At 42.2% G+C, this 18907-nt stretch overlaps 1 pseudogene; it reads right to left on the reverse strand.

Moving 5' to 3' along the window:
- On the reverse strand, window positions 1-957 carry LOC119843069 (annotated as a pseudogene).
- Between the last annotated feature and the right edge of the window lie 17950 nt (window positions 958-18907).

The raw sequence follows: 18907 nt of genomic DNA on the forward strand, positions 1-18907 counted from the left end.
TTAGCGTCGCCCAAACATGAATTTACTGCTAGCTTTCCTCAGGGCCTCCTTGACCTCTTTGTTTCTCAGGCTGTAGATGAGGGGATTGACCAGGGGAGTCAGGATAGTGTAGACGACAGAGAGAACTTTCTTGAAGTCTCTCAGTGTGTTGGTTGTTGGGAACATATAGGCAAACAGTAGAGTTCCATAATACATGGTCACCACAGTGAGGTGGGAGGAGCAGGTGGAAAATGCCTTTTACCTCCCATTGGTGGAAGGGATTCTCAGGATGGTCACAATGATGCAGATGTAGGACATCAAGGTAATTACGAATGGGACCAGTGAGAAAATCAAGCTGAGTGTGAAAGCCAACATTTCCATCAGGTGAGGATCATTACAGGAGAGATTTATCAGGGGGATAGAATCACAAAAGAAATGGTCAATTCTTTGGAATTGGAGCCACAGAAAGATAACTGGGATATCGGCAATGTTATTATGCCAATACATAAGAAGCCACCTATCCAAGAGCCACCTACAAACTGGAGGCAAGACCTGCCATTCATATGGGTTGCATAGTGCATTGGATTGCATATTGCTAAATACCGATCATATGACATCACCGATAAGAGAAGGCATTCTGTAGCAACCAGAGAAGAAAAGAAATAATATTGAGTGAGACACCCACTGTATGAAATAGTTTTGTTCCCACTCAAGAGACCGGCCAATATGCTGGGCAGTATGGTTGAAGTGTAGCAGGTCTCCAGGCAGGACAAGTTCCCAAGGAAGAAGTACATGGGGTTGTGAAGGTGATGATAAACCACAATAAGCACCACAACGAGGATGTTCCCAGCCATGGTTGCAATGTAGATCACTAGAAACAGCAGAAAAAGAAGGATTTGCAGTTCAGGGTGAGTGCCGAATCCCAGGAGGATGAATTCTGCAATGGATGTTTGATTTCCCTGTTCTGGATTCATCATAGGTTGTGTCTACAGGAAAGAAATTCACTCTGGGATATAAATGAAGAACATTCACTCAATAAAACGTTAGCATTGTTTTCATTGTCCCCCAGCTAGCTATTGAACAATAGCTAAGTAGAGAGTGGAGGCTAGGGGATGGGAAATGGGGAAAAAAACCATCTCACTTGACCTTTGGGATAGATTTCATATCTGATCAGACTGCAGGTTAAACAAAATGTGAATCTCTCTGGAAACCTGTGTAGTAACTGGACAGATCACACCAAGCACCGAAGTACTGTGGTGATGGGTCTCATGTACAACAGTACAGAAACACAGATAGATATTGGTTCAAATAGTCATACATTTCACTTCCTGGTCTATCAAAGCAGAACAGTGTCCTTTGACTGGCTGGAGTTCCACTGCTGAAATGGGTCAGGAGTTTATATTTTAGGGGAAGCCACAACAAAGAAACAAACCAAGCAAATAAGGCTCGAAACTGCAATGGCTGGTCGGCCAACTCCAGGTGAATTACAGTGGAAATGGGCAGTCTACCGCTATTAGCGCCCTTTGAAAGTTTTTATCCTAAACAGGGAAATACCTGTCATCCCTAGGACAATATTTCATTGTCCTGCAGTGGGACACTCTACATGGAGACCCAATCTTCATTAAAAATATACAAACAAACAAACAAAAATCCAGTAGAAACCACCATTTTAGGTAGAAATTTATCTCTACTGCAAGAAAAAACTCTCTTTACCAATTTCTAATTTTATACCATTTGCTATTTTCATATTATGATAGTGGTGTGGAACCCAAATTTACATTTCATCAACAATTCCATGATTTCAAATGTTGGTTTTCATTCCAACTTTGTCTTTTTAAAAATGTATTTATCTATTTTTAATTTTATTTCTTGACTATTTTCATTTTATATTACTTATGTTATTTTATATATTTATTGTATTTTATTTTAATCCTATTTTATCATTTAAATTTATTAGTTTATTTTTATATTTTATTTCATTTGATATTATTTTATAAAATATGTACAATAACTTTTTTCCTAAACAAATTCTTGTAGAAATTGATATATACCCATGGAACATTTGGATTTCAATGAGCTAACATTTTCTGATGCAAAAATATTCCATTTGAAAAAAATTTCTGCTCTATTTCTTATCCTCTTCTTCTTTAACATTGGTTAAAAATATTAATTCTCTCTCTCCCCCATCTTTTTGTTAGTAATGGCAGATGAGAGAGCCACAATCTCTCTTGCCATTATTAATCCTTAGAGAAACAAGGTGGGTGAGGTAATATCTTTTATTGGACTAATTTACTAATCTTTATTAACTGCTAAGTAAGGACCTGATTCTGTGTAGAGCTATGCACAGAGTTAATTTTACAGATTAGGAATAATTCTGTTCAGCCTGAGCCTTCTCTCGGTGAAGTCAAAGATAAAATCTCCACTGACTTCAAGGATGGGGCCCATTGATTTCAATGGGATTTGGACAGCTAACGCCTTGAGCCTTCTTTGACACTTATAGCTCGGCAGGATTTGATTTCAGTCAATAGATGTTGGTAAACGTCAATATCAGCTGAGACACTGAAATCAACAACAGGAAACATCAGTAACAGTCGACATTAGTACAGCCTCCCCCTGCACCTTAGACCTGCAAGGTTGGGTGTCACTGGCCCCGCAGCTGTGCAAGAGCCCTCTGCACCCAGCTGTCACATGAGTGACATGCCCACAGCCCTGGCCATGGATTTCTGCTCCACTGGGCCAGAGCAGCCACCTTCCCTGCTCCTTTCACCTTGGTGTCTTGGACCCCTCGGCTGGCGGAAAGTGAACTGTATCCCTGCTGTCACTGCTGGGAGCTCCCCCGTATCCCCACTGCCCTAACCCTGACCCCAACCTACCATCACTGAATTTCCTGCAACTGTAATAATTGAAATGGTGAAAAATTGAGAATAATCATAAAGGTAAAAATCCCAATATTAATCATCAAAAGGGCAAAAGAAAAAGAAAATCAAATTCTGCCAAGCCTACTTATAGCCAATGTCTGCACCCTGAGCTCTGATCACAGCAGCAAATATCAGCTCTGCTTTACCCACCTCATCTCACTAATGTTCTCAACACCCCAGTGAGGTGAGAGCTGCCAGCAAGGGCACAGTCCTGTATGTAGTATGGAGGGAAGCTCAAAGCAGAATGAAGGCTGTGCTTGTGTTTGAAGAGCTCGCTTTGGACTTGAGAGATGTTGGTTCAATTCCCTGCTTCTTCACAAACTCCTTGTGTGACTTTCAGGCCAGATTTCCAAATGCCGGTAGGTACATAAAAATGCACTCAGGTGCCTGAGTAGGTGCGGTACCTAACACCCATCAATTTCAAATCCCACTAGGGGTGTCTGGGTCTTTAGGTGCTGAAACACCTCTATAAATCTGTCCCTCTGGGCATCAGGTTCCCATCTGTAAAGCTGGGATAATAGCACCTCACAGGGTGATGGGAGGATAGATACATTAAAAACAGTGAGGTGCCCAGATACCATGGTGATTGGGGCCATACAAGGAGCTAGGATAGCAGTGACCTGAGAGATATTTTCTTTTTCCAAACTCAGTCATATTGCTTTGGGTAGAGAGTTTAAAGAGAGATCATTGTGAAATTCCCCTTAGGTAACTAATTTCATGGGAATCCAACAAACTTACATTGCTTCCAAAACCTCAAGATTCAAGGAGTGGGCAGGAAAAGGTAGATTTACCTCTAAGGCGGGTGAGTCACAAACTTGAATCTGATGTCACCTCCTCACACAGAATTTCTGGAACCAGGATCCAGGCTATTCAGTCCATCTTCTCTCTCCACCACATTCATATACTTCTATGTGCACAGTATATAGAACATCATATCCCAGAACAGCTACCATGGTTCTGTTATGTCTGGTAACGTGCCCTGTGCATCACATCCTGAGCCAAATGGGGAATATCTTCTCTGATTCATTATATATCCTTTTGTGGGAAGGTGCAGTCTCCCAAGGCAAGACTGCTGAGGGGAACATAACAGAGAAGGAAAAGTTAATGTTTCATTTTTTTCTAGGCAATGTCAGCAAAGTCAAACTTCTAGTCTCAAAGGGAAAGTCATGGAGAGAGAAAACACTTTTCATCCTTAAACAAATTTCTGTTTCCTGGGTGAATGTTATTTTGACTAATTAACTAATTAATTCTAGGTTTCAGAGTAGCAGCCGTGTTAGTTTGTATATGCAAAAAGAAAAGGAGTACTTGTGGCAACTTAGAGACTAACAATTTATTAGAGCATAAGCTTTTGTGAGCTACAGCTCACTTCATCAGATGCATACAGTGGAAAATATAGTGGGGAGATTTTATATACACAGAGAACATGAAACAATGGGTGTTACCATACACACTGTAACAAGAGTGACCAGGAAAGGTGAGCTATTACCAGCAGGAGAGCGGGGGAAGGGGACCTTTTGTAGTGATAATCAAGATGGGCCATTTCCAGCACTTTACAAAAACAGTAGGAGGGGAAATAAACAAGGAGAAATAGTTTTACTTTGTGTAATGACACATCCACTCCCAGTCTTTATTCAAGCCTAAATTATTTGTATCCAGGTTGCAAGTTAATTCCAATTCAGTAATCTCTTGTTGAAGTCTGTTTTTGAATTTTTGTTGTTGAAGAATTGCCACTTTTAGGGCTGTAATCGAGTGACCAAAGAGACTGAACTGTTCTCCAACTGGTTTCTGAATGTTACAATTCTTGACGTCTGATTTGTGTCCATTTATTCTTTTATGTAGAGACTGTCCAGTTTGGCCAATGTACATGACAGAGGGGCATTGCTGGCACATGATGGCATATATCACATTGGTAGATGCACAGATGAATGAGCCTCTGATAGTGTGGCTGATGTGATTAGGCCCTATGATGGTGTTCCCTGAATAGATATGTGGACACAGTTGGCAACGGGTTTAGGAATAAAGTTCATGGCTTAGATTGCTGGAGCTGCCTAAGTGATTTATTTCAGAGTAGCAGCCGTGTTAGTCTGTATCCGCAAAAAGAAAAGGAGTACTTGTGGCACCTTAGAGACTAACAAATTTATTTGAGCATAAACTTTCGTGAGCTACAGCTCACTTCATGAGATGCATCAATGAAGTGAGCTGTAGCTCACGAAAGTTTATGCTCAAATAAATTTGTTAGTCTCTAAGATGCCACAAGTACTCCTTTTCTAAGTGATTTAGACACCAGTGTCGCATTCAATTCCCTTAGGCAACTTTGAAAATCTCAAGATAGTTAGCTGAGCTTGCACTCTCTCCAAAGAAACCTCCTGTTGCCTTCAATAGCAATCACATTTGTACCCAGTCCCCCTCCAATAACATTGGATAATCAGTTCAGGTAATATTTTCAAAAATGTCTAAGTGATTTAGGTGCCTAAATCCCATTTTCAAAAGTGTCTTATTTACTAAGCCTTAGCAGCCTAAGTCTCACTGAAAGTCAACAGGACAGGCTCCTAAGTCACTTTTGATGTTTGCTTAAGTGTCTTTGATAATGTTACCTGATTGATACTCAGATAAAATGCAGGTAGAACAAGGTGCTTTACATATTTAGGCTGGGATTTTAAAAGGGGAGTAATGTATACAATATACAACAAAATCCCACTGAATTCCTGTGAGAATTTGGAAAATTTCTTTCGGCTTCTTGGAAAAACCCAGAGCATCCAAGCATAGAGGCTAGAAACCTGAGATTATAAAGTACAAACAAGTTCTTCCTAAATCCCTGACAAATTTCAGGATCATGTGGATCTTCAGTGCCACAGGAATTGTACAAATTAGATAATCTTGTACTAGAACTATAGGCTTCTGATTAGTCTACTGGAGTGTTTGAGAAACAACCAAATAGTATAGATTCCATCTGATAGAGAACAGTGTTTTACATTGACACTAGCCAATTCACGGTCCGATCTGGGTACAGTCAATATAACCATTTCAGTTGTGGGTATTGCAATATATTCTGCAACTCTACTCCAAAATTGTCCTTTTTCAGCATGATGTTTCTGACATACTGCCACATCTTGCCCTGAAGGAAATGTTTGTTCCTGTCTTTTATGAAAAATACAAATATTCCCTCATTTCTGATTGTATATTGTTATTCCCAGTCCTCTCCTAGCGTAATTTGCTCCCTAACCATGTCATAAAGCCTCATTCCAATTTATCACCAGTGTGAATAATTGTGTGTCACCAAAGCTTTGTTGTTCATAATGCCCAAATGTTGAATATTTGTGGCTCACATCATTGTATTTTGGAAAAAGGTTTCTATTTTTGTTTTGTTTTTTAATTCATCTCTGGCAAACATATTGCTGATAGGGATGAAATCCCACAGCTCAACTCTTTGAAGAATACATGTTTCAACTGAACACTGGCTATAACACAGGGACAGACCTGAATCTTCAAACACTGTGGCTTAAATTTTTATTTCCATGTTTATTAACTCCTAATCACTTAAGCAATATTTTTTAACTGAAATCACGGATTTAACAATTACTGTCTATTTGCCATTCTCTGTGATCAGCTGCCATGTAGAGATCATTAGAAAGGATACATAAAACATTGGCCACATTAACCTTGGCTTCCTCTTCATGCCCATCTTCCAGTACAGCCACCTCTTTCCCTGCCTTCACCCTCTGGTATCTTTAGTATCCATGATACAGTAGAGCTGCCCGTTTCCCATCACTCATGCTCTGCTGCCCGCAGTGCCCCTTTGCCCATGGTATATTCTTGCTTGTGCAGCCGGCACTGAAGCCGGTACCACGGTTTCCTCACTACTATTTTTCGCGAGCTAGCTAAAGTACAGCTACAGTGGCTACATCTACAGGAGTTGCCATTCATACCACCAGCAGCAGCATAGATGTGCCCCAAGTATCTAAAATGTGAATTATTCACTCTGACCTCTCTTTCCATCAGTCGGCCGCTTTTGACTCAGATTATCCGCATTCCATATTAATGCATAAACAAACTACGGAAATGTAGGCTAGATGGAGCTACTATAAGGTGGGTGCATAATTGGTTGGAAAACCATTCCCAGAGACTTATCAGGGGTTCATAGTTCAGCTGGAAGGGCAGGGATCAGTTCTTGGTCTGGTTCTGTTCAATATCTTCATCAACGATTTAGATATTGGCATCGAGAGTAAATTTATACAGTTTGTGGGCGATACCAAGCTGGAAGGGAATTGCAAGTGTTCTGGAGGATATGATTAAAATTCAAAATGATCTGGACAAACTGGAGCAATGGTCTGAAGTAAATAGGATGAAAATCAATAAAGACAAATGAAAACTTCCCCACTTAAGAAGGATCAGTTGTACAAATACAAAATTGGAAATTTCCTAGGAAGAAGTACTGTGGAAAGGGAATGGGAGGGTCATAGTGGATCACAGGCTAAATATGAATCAGTGTAACACTCTTGCAAAAAAACAAAACAAAACACTTACTTCTGGGATGTATTAGCAGGAGTATTCTAAGCAAGACATGAGAAGTAATTCTTCCGCTCTATTCTGCGCTGATAAGGCCACAGGTGGAGTATTGTGTCCAGTTCTGGGCGCCACATTTCAGAAAAGACATGGACAAATTGGAGACAGTCCAGAGGAGAGCAACAAAAATGATTAAAGGTCTAGAAAAAATGACCTATGAGGGAAGATTGAAAAAAATTGGTTTGTTTAGTCTGAGAAGAGAAGACTGAGATGGGACATGATAACAGCTTCCAAGTACGTAAAAGGTTGTTACAAGCAGGAGGATGAACAATTGTTCTCTTTAACCTGTGAATATAGGACAAGAAGCAATGGGCTTAAACTGCAGCAAGAGGGTTAGTTAAGTAAATTACCTAGAGAGTTTGTGGAATCTCCATCATTGGAGGTTTTTAAGAACAGGTTTTTAAGAACAGGTGTTTTTAAAAACACCTGTCAGGAATGGTCAAGTTATTACGTAGTCCTGCCTTGAGTGCAGGGGACTGGACTAGAAGACCTATTGAGGTCCCTTCCAGTCCTACTCTTCTATGATTCTAAGAATACAAAGGACTGTTTCTCTGGATTATCGGAGTTTATTTCAAGCCAGGAATGTATAGACATATTTTCACAGGGACTCACTTACACGAGGTCTCTACCCAAATTTTGCATCAGTACAGCTATTTGGGTTAGGGCTGTGATTTTGTTATGGAAATAGTTCTATGGGTACAACCTCTAATGCGGACACAGTTTACCAATATAAAGATACCTTATACAGGTGTCACTTTTCCCCCTTCCTGTATGGGAATGAACTATACTGCTATAAGCACCTTTGCATCAGCGTAATTGCGTCCACTCAGTCTAGATGAGTGAGCACCTCATGGTACCCCCCCTGGAGGCTTCAGGGCAGCCCAAAAAAACAGCCCCTCACCTCAGTTTCCCTTCTTCATTCCCCCAATAAACTCCGCACAGGTTTTTTCCAGTCCAGACACAACAGCTCTCTTTTTCGTTTTGTTTATTAACCTAAAGTTCAAAACTAAACCCAGAAGTCTTCCCTCCAGATCAGGGCTTAAATTCAGCTGGAGCTGTCTGGAGCTCTGGTAAATATTTTCAACTCCCCCTGGAGTTTATATAGCATGTTGCGGGGTGGAGTTGGGGGCTCCAGGAAATGCTCTCTAAAAATTTAAGCTCTGCGCCAGCTGCATACACTCGAAACTCCCCTGTCTGGTCTGATTCCTTCCCACCTTAGCAGGCTATTTCCAGCTCTTCCTAGCTGGAGCAACTCCCCTGGTTTCAGGGTTTTCCCTGCAGGAGCCTCTCTCACTCTCTCAAATCTCACTCCAACCTCCTGAGATGGCCTCTTACTCTAGCCCCCTTCTGCCCTTTATTGGACATTGCCTGATTCCCCTCATCTGGGCTCCTTCTCTAATCAAGGCTGACTTGGCCCCAGGTTCTCCAGCCCAAAGACACGCAGCCCTGACACAGGCGGGGTTAGACTGGTATAGGTAAAGTGGTGCAACTTCTATGTGTAGACAAACCTTGACACATTTATTCCTCACACTGGTTACAAAGGGGGTAGATAATGGGAGGTCTGACAACAAAGACAACAGAAAGAGAAGACTTAGTTTAGTTATTTTATTGCAAGATGCTCTTTGTAAAAGATACACAGTTATTAGGGTCACAGAAAATATGGTAAAACATGAGAAGGAACTGATGGGAAACATTGCCTGGGCGTGGAAGGAATTTTCAGGGTAGTGGTTTGGCTCTAAATATACAGGCTGGGTTTTCCCATAAGAGGCTGGTGTTAGGCACCCAAATTCTGTGGACAGCGAATGGGAATTGGGCACTGTCATAAATATAAAGGGAAGGCTAACCACCTTTAAATCCCTTCTGGCCAGAGGAAAAAACCCTTTCACCTGTAAAGGGTTAAGAAGCTAGGATAACATCGCTGGCACCTGACCACAATGACCAATGAGGAGACAAGATACTTTCAAAATTGGAGGGGTCTGGGAACAAAGGGTTCTCTCTGTCTGTCTGTGTCTTTTGCCAGGTCCAGAGCAGGAATGCAGGTCAGAACTCTTGTAAAGGGTTAATAAGCAATCTAGTTAGATATGTGTTAGATTCTGTTTTGTTTAAATGGCTGATAAAATAAGTTGTGTTGAATGGAATGTATATTCCTGTTTTTCTGTCTTTTTCTAACTTAACTGTTTTGACTAGAGGGATTCTCTATGTTTTGAATCTAATTACCCTGTAAGGTATTTACCATCCTGATTTTACAGAGGTGATTCTTTTACTTTTTCTTCTATTAAAATTCTTCTTTTAAGAACCTGATTGCTTTTTCCTTGTTCTTAAGATCCAAGGGTTTGGGTCTGTGTTCACCTATGCAAATTGGTGAGGATTTTTATCAAGTCTTTTCCAGGAAAGAGGGTGTGCGGCTTGGGGGGATTTTGGGGGGAAAGATGTTTCTAAGTGGGCTCTTTTCCGGTTATATTTTGTTAGACGCTTGGTGGTGGCAGCAATAAAGTCCAAGGACAAAAGTTAAAATAGTTTGTACCTTGGGGAAGTTTTAACCTAAGCTGGTAAAAATAAGCTTAGCGGGTTTTTCTTGCAGGTGCCCACATCTATACCCTAGAGTTCAGAGTGGGGAAGGAACCTTGATAGGCACCCAACACCCTTAGGTCCCATTGTCAATTACAACTGGACAAGGTGAAGCAGACAGTGAACTGAAGTAGTGTTCTGGATAACTGGTTTCTATGCCTGTCCCTGCCACTAGCCCGCTGAGTGTCTCTGGGCAGGTAAAGTCACCTCTTTCTGCCTTTGTTTCCTCAGCTTCCATGTGAGAATAAGGATGTGGAGCTAGGGCTAGGGTCACAAAGCTTCCACTTTAGGCATTTGAATCCCAGAATCCAACACTCTGGGATGCACCAAACTCTGCTCAGCTACCAGCAAACCCAGTAGGCACTTAAGTGTTTGCAATAAAGGGGCCATAGGGGGCAATGTTTCTGCCTCTGGACATGCCCTCTGCAGCACCAGGCACCCGATGCATGGACCTGGGGCAGATAGAAATTCCCCTGCCAGACTCGCCTGCAGGGCCCAATCTGGCAGGAGAGGTGCCCAGATGCTTTTGAAAATCTCACCCGGCAGCCAAGTACCCTGAAAAACTGGCTCTAAATCATTGTTGAAAATGGGCAAATAAGAGGCCTGGGCTGGTGTCCTGTGGCACAGGTTAGAGTAGAGGCTCTCAACCTTTCCAGACTACTGTCCCCCCTTTCAGGAGGCTGATTTGTCTTGCATACACCCAAGTTTCACCTCACTTAAAAACAACTTGCTTAGAAAATCAGACATAAAATACAGAAGTGTCACAGCCACTATTACTGAAAAATTGCTGACTTTCTAATTTCTACCACATAATTATAAAATAAAAAAACTGGAATATAAGTATTGTACTTACATTTCAGTGTATAGTATATAGAGCAGTATAAAGAAGTCATTGTTTGTAGGAAATTTTAGTTTGTACTGACTTCGCTAGTGCTTTTTATGTAGCCTGTTGTAAAACTAGGCAAATAGCTACATGTGTTGATGTACCCCGGAAAACCTCTGCATACCCCAGGGGTACACCAGCTTCAAGTTCAAATCTCCCACCAGCCCAGTAGTACCCACCTGAGGCATCTTACATAAGTCCTAAAAAGAATGGGGGTCACAGGTTTTAAGAAGTCTATATGTGTCCATGTTCCTGTGACTCTGTAAGAGCATGACAAGAAGCCCAAGGAAACTAATGGAAATATGACCTTAGACTACAGCAGACTTCAGTTCAGGCCCTAAACCAACCTATGGTATGTCTATTTTATTTTAACCTAAGGAAACTGATTGGTTAGCATCATCCAAATTTGAACTTCCTGCTAGCTTTCCTCAGGCTGTAGATGAGGGGATCTACTGGGGTAGTCAGGACAGTGTAGACAACAGAGAGAACTTTCTTGAAGTCTCTCAGTGTGCTGGTTGTTGGTAACATATAGGCAATTAGTAGACTTCCATAATAAATGGTCACCACAATGAGATGGGAAGAGCCGGTGGAAAAGGCCTTTTGCCTCCCAATGGTGTAAGGGATTCCTGGGATGGTCACAATAATGCAAAACAAACCAGTCAAATAGGGCTGGGTATTTCAATGGGTGTGCTGCCAACTTCAAGTGAATTGCAGGGGAAATTGGCAGCCTAATTGTATTAGCACCCTTTGAAAAATTTATCCTAAACAAACAGGACTACTAGTGCTTCCCTATGACAATAGTTCACAATCCTGCAGTAGGACTCTCCACATACAAAGACCCAACCAGGTGACCATCTTATGCAGAAAGGAATGACATTTGAAAATCCATGCAGTTGGCCTCCAGTGGTGGAAATGTTACTACTGGTCATACAGTTACACAATAGTTATTAAAAAAAAAAAAAGAAAAAAAGGTAGAAACCACCCATTTTGATAAAAATTTACCCTCTTTTCCATGAATGATTTCTGTTTGAAATTTGTTAGAAACATTATATTTTCATATAATAAAAGTGGTGGGGAACCTAATTTCTATATCATGGGCAATTCCATGCTTTGAAATGTTGGTTTTCATGCCAATTTTGACTTTTAAAACTTTTATTGATTTTATTTCTAGATTTATATTTTAGATTACTTTTATGTTTTTATTTTTTTATATTTTATTTGTATATTTTAAAATTATTTCTGTTTTATTTTATTTTATTTTATTTTATTTCATTTTATAAAACAATATACAATAACTATTTTTCCTAAACAAAATTTTGTAAAAGTAAATATGTTGCCATGGAACATTTTGATTTTGATGAGTTAGTATTTTCTGATGGAAAAATATTCCATCAGAAATTTTTATCAGCTCTACATTTTATTCTATTCTTCTTCATATTTTGTTAAAAATATTAATTCTTTCTCTTTTTGTTTGTGGCTGTCGTATCTGCCAATACTGCCTCACTTGCCATTACCGATCCTTGGAGAGACAAGGTGGATGAGGTAGTATCTTTTACTAGACCAATTTACTAATCTTTATTAACTGCTAAGTAAGGACTTGATCCTGCACAGAGTTATGCACAGAGTTAATTTTACAAGCCAGGAATACTTCTGTTCAGTCTGAGCCTTCTCTCACTGAAGTCAAAGATAAAATTTCCCACTGCCTTCAAGGATGGGACCCTTCGATTTCAATGGGGTTTGGACAGCTAACATCTTGAGCCTTCTTCAAAATGTAGAGCCTGGCTTGGCAGGATTCGATTTCAATCAATAGACATCAATAAATATTGTTATCAGCTGAGACACTGAAATCAAGAACAGAAACTATCCATCAGAAACAGCCAGTATTAGTGCATCCTCCCCTCGCACCATGCACTGGCAGGAATGGGAATCACCGGCCCCATGGCTGGGCAGGGACCCTCCACACCCAGCTGTCACTGGAGTGAGTGAGTGGGGCAGTGACAGCAGAGCTGCACAAAGCTCCCTGCACGGCCATGGGGCTGGTGATGCAAATTGTGGGGCAGGCTGCAGTCCTGGCAGGTCAGACCAGAGAACCCCTGCCTGGGCTGCAAGGAGGAGGAGGAGGAGTCCATGGCCATGGGGGAGGCCACCCCGCTGCTGGATGGCTTCTGCCCATGGATGGAGCCATTCAACTATGGGGTGGACTCCGCCACAGCCTGGAGCTCATCGTCATAATCCTCCTCACAGCCCTGGCCAAAAGGCCATGGATGGTTCTTCCTCTGGGTCACAGCAGCCGCTTTCCCTGCCCCTTGCACTCCGTGTCTTGGACCCCTCGGCCTTGCAAGGAGCCACCAGTATCCTACTGGTCACTGCTGAGAGCCCCTGCAGCCCCACTGTCACTGCAGCCCCAACCATGAGCCCAACCCCACCCTGCTGAATTTCCAGAAGCTGTAAAAATTAAAATAGTTAAAAAGTGAAAAAGAAAAACTTAATAAAACTCAATAGTAGTAGTCAAAATTGCAAAAACAAAAACCTGAATTCTTCCAAGTGTTCTTATAGCCAATGTCTCCTCCCCTAGCGCTGAGACAGCAGCAAATATCAGCTCTGCTTTACTCACCTCATCTCCCTAACCCTCTGTAAAAAAGTGGCCTCTGGCAGGACACTACTGAGAGTATCAATTCAGGACAAATTGCTTAGAGCAGGGCAGTCACAGCCCGAGGCTGGGGGTCCTTTACTATTAAGGCACAGCAAACCAGCCAAACAGAGAGGACTTCAGTTTTACCCCCCTGGCTAACCATAAGTCATATAAGTAACTCCCTCAGACACGCCAGTATCCCAGTATCACCACCAGCACCACTCCTTATGGGGATGAATGGTTATGAAAACCAATACCCTAGTAAAAGAAAAAAGGTTCTCCCGGTCCCAAAGGACCAAGCCCCAGATCCAGGTCAATATACGGTCAGATCTTACCCACAAATCACGCTGTCGCCAATCCTTTAGAATCTAAAATCTAAAGGTTTATTATAAAAAGAAAGAAATATAGATGAGAGATAAAATTGGTCAAAGTAATCAATTACATACAGCAATGGCAAAGTTCTTGATTCATGCTTGTAGCAGTGATGGAATAAACTGCAGGCTCAAATCAATTCTCTGGAGTACATCCACAGCTTGGATGAGTCATTCAGTCCTTTGTTCAGAGCTTCAGTGTAGCAAAGTTCCTCCATAGGTAAGACACAGGATTGTAGACCAAATGGAGAGGTTTCCAGGGCCTTTTATATCCTCTGCCATGTGGAAGGAAACCCCTTTGTTCTTACTGGGGCAAATTGCAGCAGCAAGGAGGAGTTTGGAGTCACATGGGCAAGTCACATGTCCATGCATGACTCAGTTTGCAGACAGAAGCCATTGCTCACATGCTACCTTGAACGTTCCCAGGAAGGCTCCTCAGATGTGGATTGGAGTCTCCCAAGGTCCATTGTCAGTTAAGTGTTTCTCGATTGGGTACTTACTCAGAATAGTCCTTTCTCAAGAGGCTAACCAAACGCTTCACTAATGCTACTTAGAATCAAGCACACTGAGATACAATTACATAGCCAATGTTCATAACTTCAAATATAAAAATGCTACACACTTACAGACAGCATAATCATAACCAGCGAATTACAACCTTTTCATAGATACCTTACTTGACCTTCTTTGTACAAGATTTGTGTAACTATAGGACCTTGCTTGCAACAGTGATCCATACGGTCACAGTTCATGTCAATAATGTCACTCCCTCTCCATGCCCCAGTGAGGACTGTGCCAGAAAGAAAAGCAAAATCTTGTGTGTAGCATGGAGGGAAGCTTAAGCGGAATAAAGGATGCTCCACCGTTTGAAGAGCTCATCTTGGATTTGGGAGATGTTTGGGAGATGAGGCCGTTAGGTACCTAATGCCCATTGATTTCAAATCCCAGCAAGGGTGTCTGTGTCATAGATTTATAGAGGTACCTAACACCCATCGATTTCAAATCCCACTAGGGGTGTCTGGGTCTTTAGGTGCTGAAATACCTCTATAAATCTGTCCCTCTGGGCATCAGGTCCCCATCTATAAAACTGGGATAATAGCACCTCATGGGGTGGTGGGAGGATAGATACATTAAAGACAGTGATGTGCCCAGATGCCACGGTGACAGGAGCCAGATAATGAGCTAGGATGGCAGTGGGTTGGGACTTTAAGATAGATCATTGCCATATTCCCCTTGGATTCCTATGGAATCAGTTATCTAACAAACTTACATTGCTTCAGAAATCATAGGATTCAAGGAAGGGGGAGGATTTATCTCTAAGGTGGGTCTATCACCAGCTGGAGTCTTTGTTGTCTCCTCCTCACTCAACATTTCTGCGACCAGGATTCAGGTTATTCAGTCCATCTCTTCCCACCGGATCCCCGTACTTCCATGTACCCAGTAAATGGAACATCATAACCCAGATGGGATACCGTGGCTCTGTTATGTCTGGTAACGTGCCCTGTGCATCATAACCTCCACCAAATGGGGAACGTCTTCTCTGCTTCATTATATATCCTTCTGTGGGGAGGTGCAGTCTCCTGAGGCATGTCTGCTCTGGGGCACATAACAGGCAGAGGAAAGTTAGTGTTTGGTTTATTTTAGACAATGTCACAAGAGTCAAACTTCTAGTCTGGAAACTGCTGAATTGGAATTAATTTGCAAACAGGATACAATTAACTTAGGCTTGAATAGAGACTGGGAGTGGATGAGTCATTACATAAAGTAAAACTATTTCCCCTTGTTATTTCTCCCCCCAGCCCACCCCGCACTGTTCGTCAGACGTTCTTGTTAACTGCTGGAAATGGTCCACCTTGATTATCACCACAAAAGGTTTTCCTCCTTCCCCCCTCCTTCCTGCGGGTAATAGTTCATCTTAAGTGATCACTCTCCTTACAGTGTGTATGACAAAACCCATTGTTTCATGTTCTCTGTGTGTGTATATAAATCTCCCCACTGTATTTTCCACTGAATGCATCCGATGAAGTGAGCTGTAGCTCACGAAAGCTTATGCTCAAATAAATTTGTTAGTCTCTAAGGTGCCACAAGTACTCCTTTTCTTTTTTTCTCAGTCAAATGTATCACCAGTTTGAATAATTTTGTGTCTCCAAAGCTTTGTTCTTCATAATGCCCAACACTAAATATTTGTGGCTCACATAATTGCGTTTTTTAAAAAGAGGTTTCTTTTTCTTTTGTTTTCTAAGTAATCTGACAAAAATATAGAAGTTATGGATGAAATCTTATTAACTCTTTGAATGATACTTCCTGAATATAGGGCTAGAATATATAATATAGGATATAATATAGGGATAGACCTGAATCTTCACAAATCTTGGTTTACATTTTTAATTCCAAATTTTAATTCCAAGTTTATCAACTCATAATCACTTAAACAATATTTTAACTAAAATCACAATTTTAATATTTAATATTCCATTTGTCATTCCCTATGATCAGCTGCCATCTAGAGATCATAAGAATGGACCCATAAAACATTGGCCAGAAAACCTTGGCTGCTCCATAGTCCCCATTATACAGGATAGCCACCCCTTCCCTGCCCCTCACCCTCTGCTGCCCCTAGTGCCCATTATACAGTATAGCCGCCCTGTCCCACCCTCTTCTGCCCCTAGTGCCCGTTATACAGTATAGCCATCCCTTCCCCATTTTAGATGGTTTTGAGGACCTTAAAAGCCCGGCTCAGCTGCTGCCTAGTGCTTAATCTCCCACTGAGTCTCAATGGGCAGCATTAAAGTCTCCTCAGCATCTGAATTTCCACCATTAAGGTCCCCTACCTGCCTAAGTCCGTGGCAGTTAGCATGTGGCCTGGCACCTCTGTCTAAGTGCAGAGGCTCCTCCCTCATACATAAGCTGCAGGGAGACATGCTCAGAGCAGATTTAACTGTGCACCACAGGGCCAGTGGAGGTGGCAGCCTCCCTTACAGCCTTTAGTCCTGTGGTAAGGACTCTCAGCTAGGGCATGGGAGATTCAGGTTGAACACTCCCTGCTGCTTGTTGTAGAGAAGGGATTAGAACTTGGGTGTTACGCTTCAGAGTGGGTGCCCTAGCCACTGGGGTATGGGATATTCTGATAATGGGGATGGGGACAGGGGATGCTTGCAGTCTCACCTGCTGAAGCTGTTCCACCATGTATAAATAACTCACAATGCATTGGGCCAAAGGGAGCGGGGGAATGACTCTACATCCCAGTAGTCAGAGCACTTGTGAGAAGGGATACCCCTGTTCAAACTCTGCTCCATGACAAGTAGAAGGGGAAAAGAACCCTGGTTTTCCATTTCCAAGGTGATTGCCCTTGCTGGAGGGTCACAGCTGAGAACCCCACACACAGACACTCTCCTCCCTCAGGCTGAGATTTAGGCACCTTGTTACCTCACAGGAGCAGGGCTTAGGTCACGTCCCTCTCCTCAGCATTTCCTGTGGGTGAGCTGAGATGGTTTCCTGCCCAGGAGGCTGGCTTTTGTTGATCCCTTTCTTAGGTCCAGATCCAGATCATCAAAGGGACTTGGTCTCCTACCTTCCACTGAAGTCAACGGGAGTCAGGAGCCTAACCTGAGCTGTGGGATCACTGCATGGCAAGGTGCCTAGAAGCACAGATTTTTACAGGTGTTTATTGTGACCCCAGGACATCTGATGGCAACTGGCAGAGGATACAGGAATCCCATGGGTTCACCAAAAGGGGTCATGCAAGGTCTCTAGCATGTTGCATTGGTCATCAGAATCATTGTGAGATGTATGCACAGAAAATATGTGAGGAGTTATGTATATATGCTGGGAATTATGTACTCTAGGCCTTGTAGTTAAAGGCAGATCACAGGTAGCATGCCTTGAGACAAACGTCTCTAGACATTAGGTGGGAGCCACTTATCACCCTGGTGCACCACTGTGCATTGTTTACGTATCTCAGGTATGTGACTGGTTTCATGGTGCATGTACCTGAGATACTTTGATATTTTCATCCTATGGCCAGACAACCTAAACTCCTCCATAGATTTCCACGAGAACTTCAACCACCACCACCCCTCCATCAAACTCTCTCACACCAGCATCAACTTCCTGGACACCACAATCAGCATCAACAATGGAAGCCTACGGACAATCATGTACAACAAACCCATGGATCACCACATCTACCGTCACAGATCCAGCCACCATCCCAGACCCAACCAAAAAATATGTTCTCTACAGCCAGGAACTCAGATACTACAGAATATGCACCAAGGAGGAAGTCTGGGATATATACTTTAACACGCTTAAGAGTGCCTTCACCAAACAAAGACACTCCAAAGAAGTAGATTGCATCATGGAACAAGCCATCCAAATACCGTGAGAGAACCTGTTTTAATATGAAAAAAAAAACCCATCCAGCCACATACTGTGAATGGGTTCCTATGTGGTATGGTAGGTGAAAACTAAGGGTATCATTCTACAATTACAACCCATACTCAACTGGAACGCCCTCTTTCGGTCTTCAAAGCCCTGCCCCAATCTCTCCATGTTCATCATAAGAAGCAAGCTCCCCAGAGATCAGGAGACCCTACCTCAAAGCAGCACCAGACCCTGCCAGAACAGATGCAAAATCTGTAGTCATATCACCACTTCTGTGATGAAGAATACGCCCTCCTCCCCACAATACATCTTTCAAGATCCATGGGTCCTACAGGTGCCTATCACATGTCGTGTACCTCATCCAGTGCACTAAATGCCCCCAAAACAACTATGTGGGTGAAACCAGACAGACAATCTCTACGCTCTCAAATGAACTCTCAGAAAAAAGTGATAAAAGACAAAAACATCATATCCCCTGTAGGTGAACACTTTTCACAAAGTGATCACTCCATATCTGACCTATCAGTCCTCGTCCTCAAAGCAAACCTGCACAATGCCTCAAAAGACGAGCCTGAGAGCTTAAATTCATAACTTTTCTAGAAACTAAAAG

The sequence above is a fragment of the Dermochelys coriacea genome, chromosome 14, assembly GCF_009764565.3.
Source record: "Dermochelys coriacea isolate rDerCor1 chromosome 14, rDerCor1.pri.v4, whole genome shotgun sequence".
Lineage (NCBI taxonomy): Eukaryota > Metazoa > Chordata > Testudines > Dermochelyidae > Dermochelys > Dermochelys coriacea.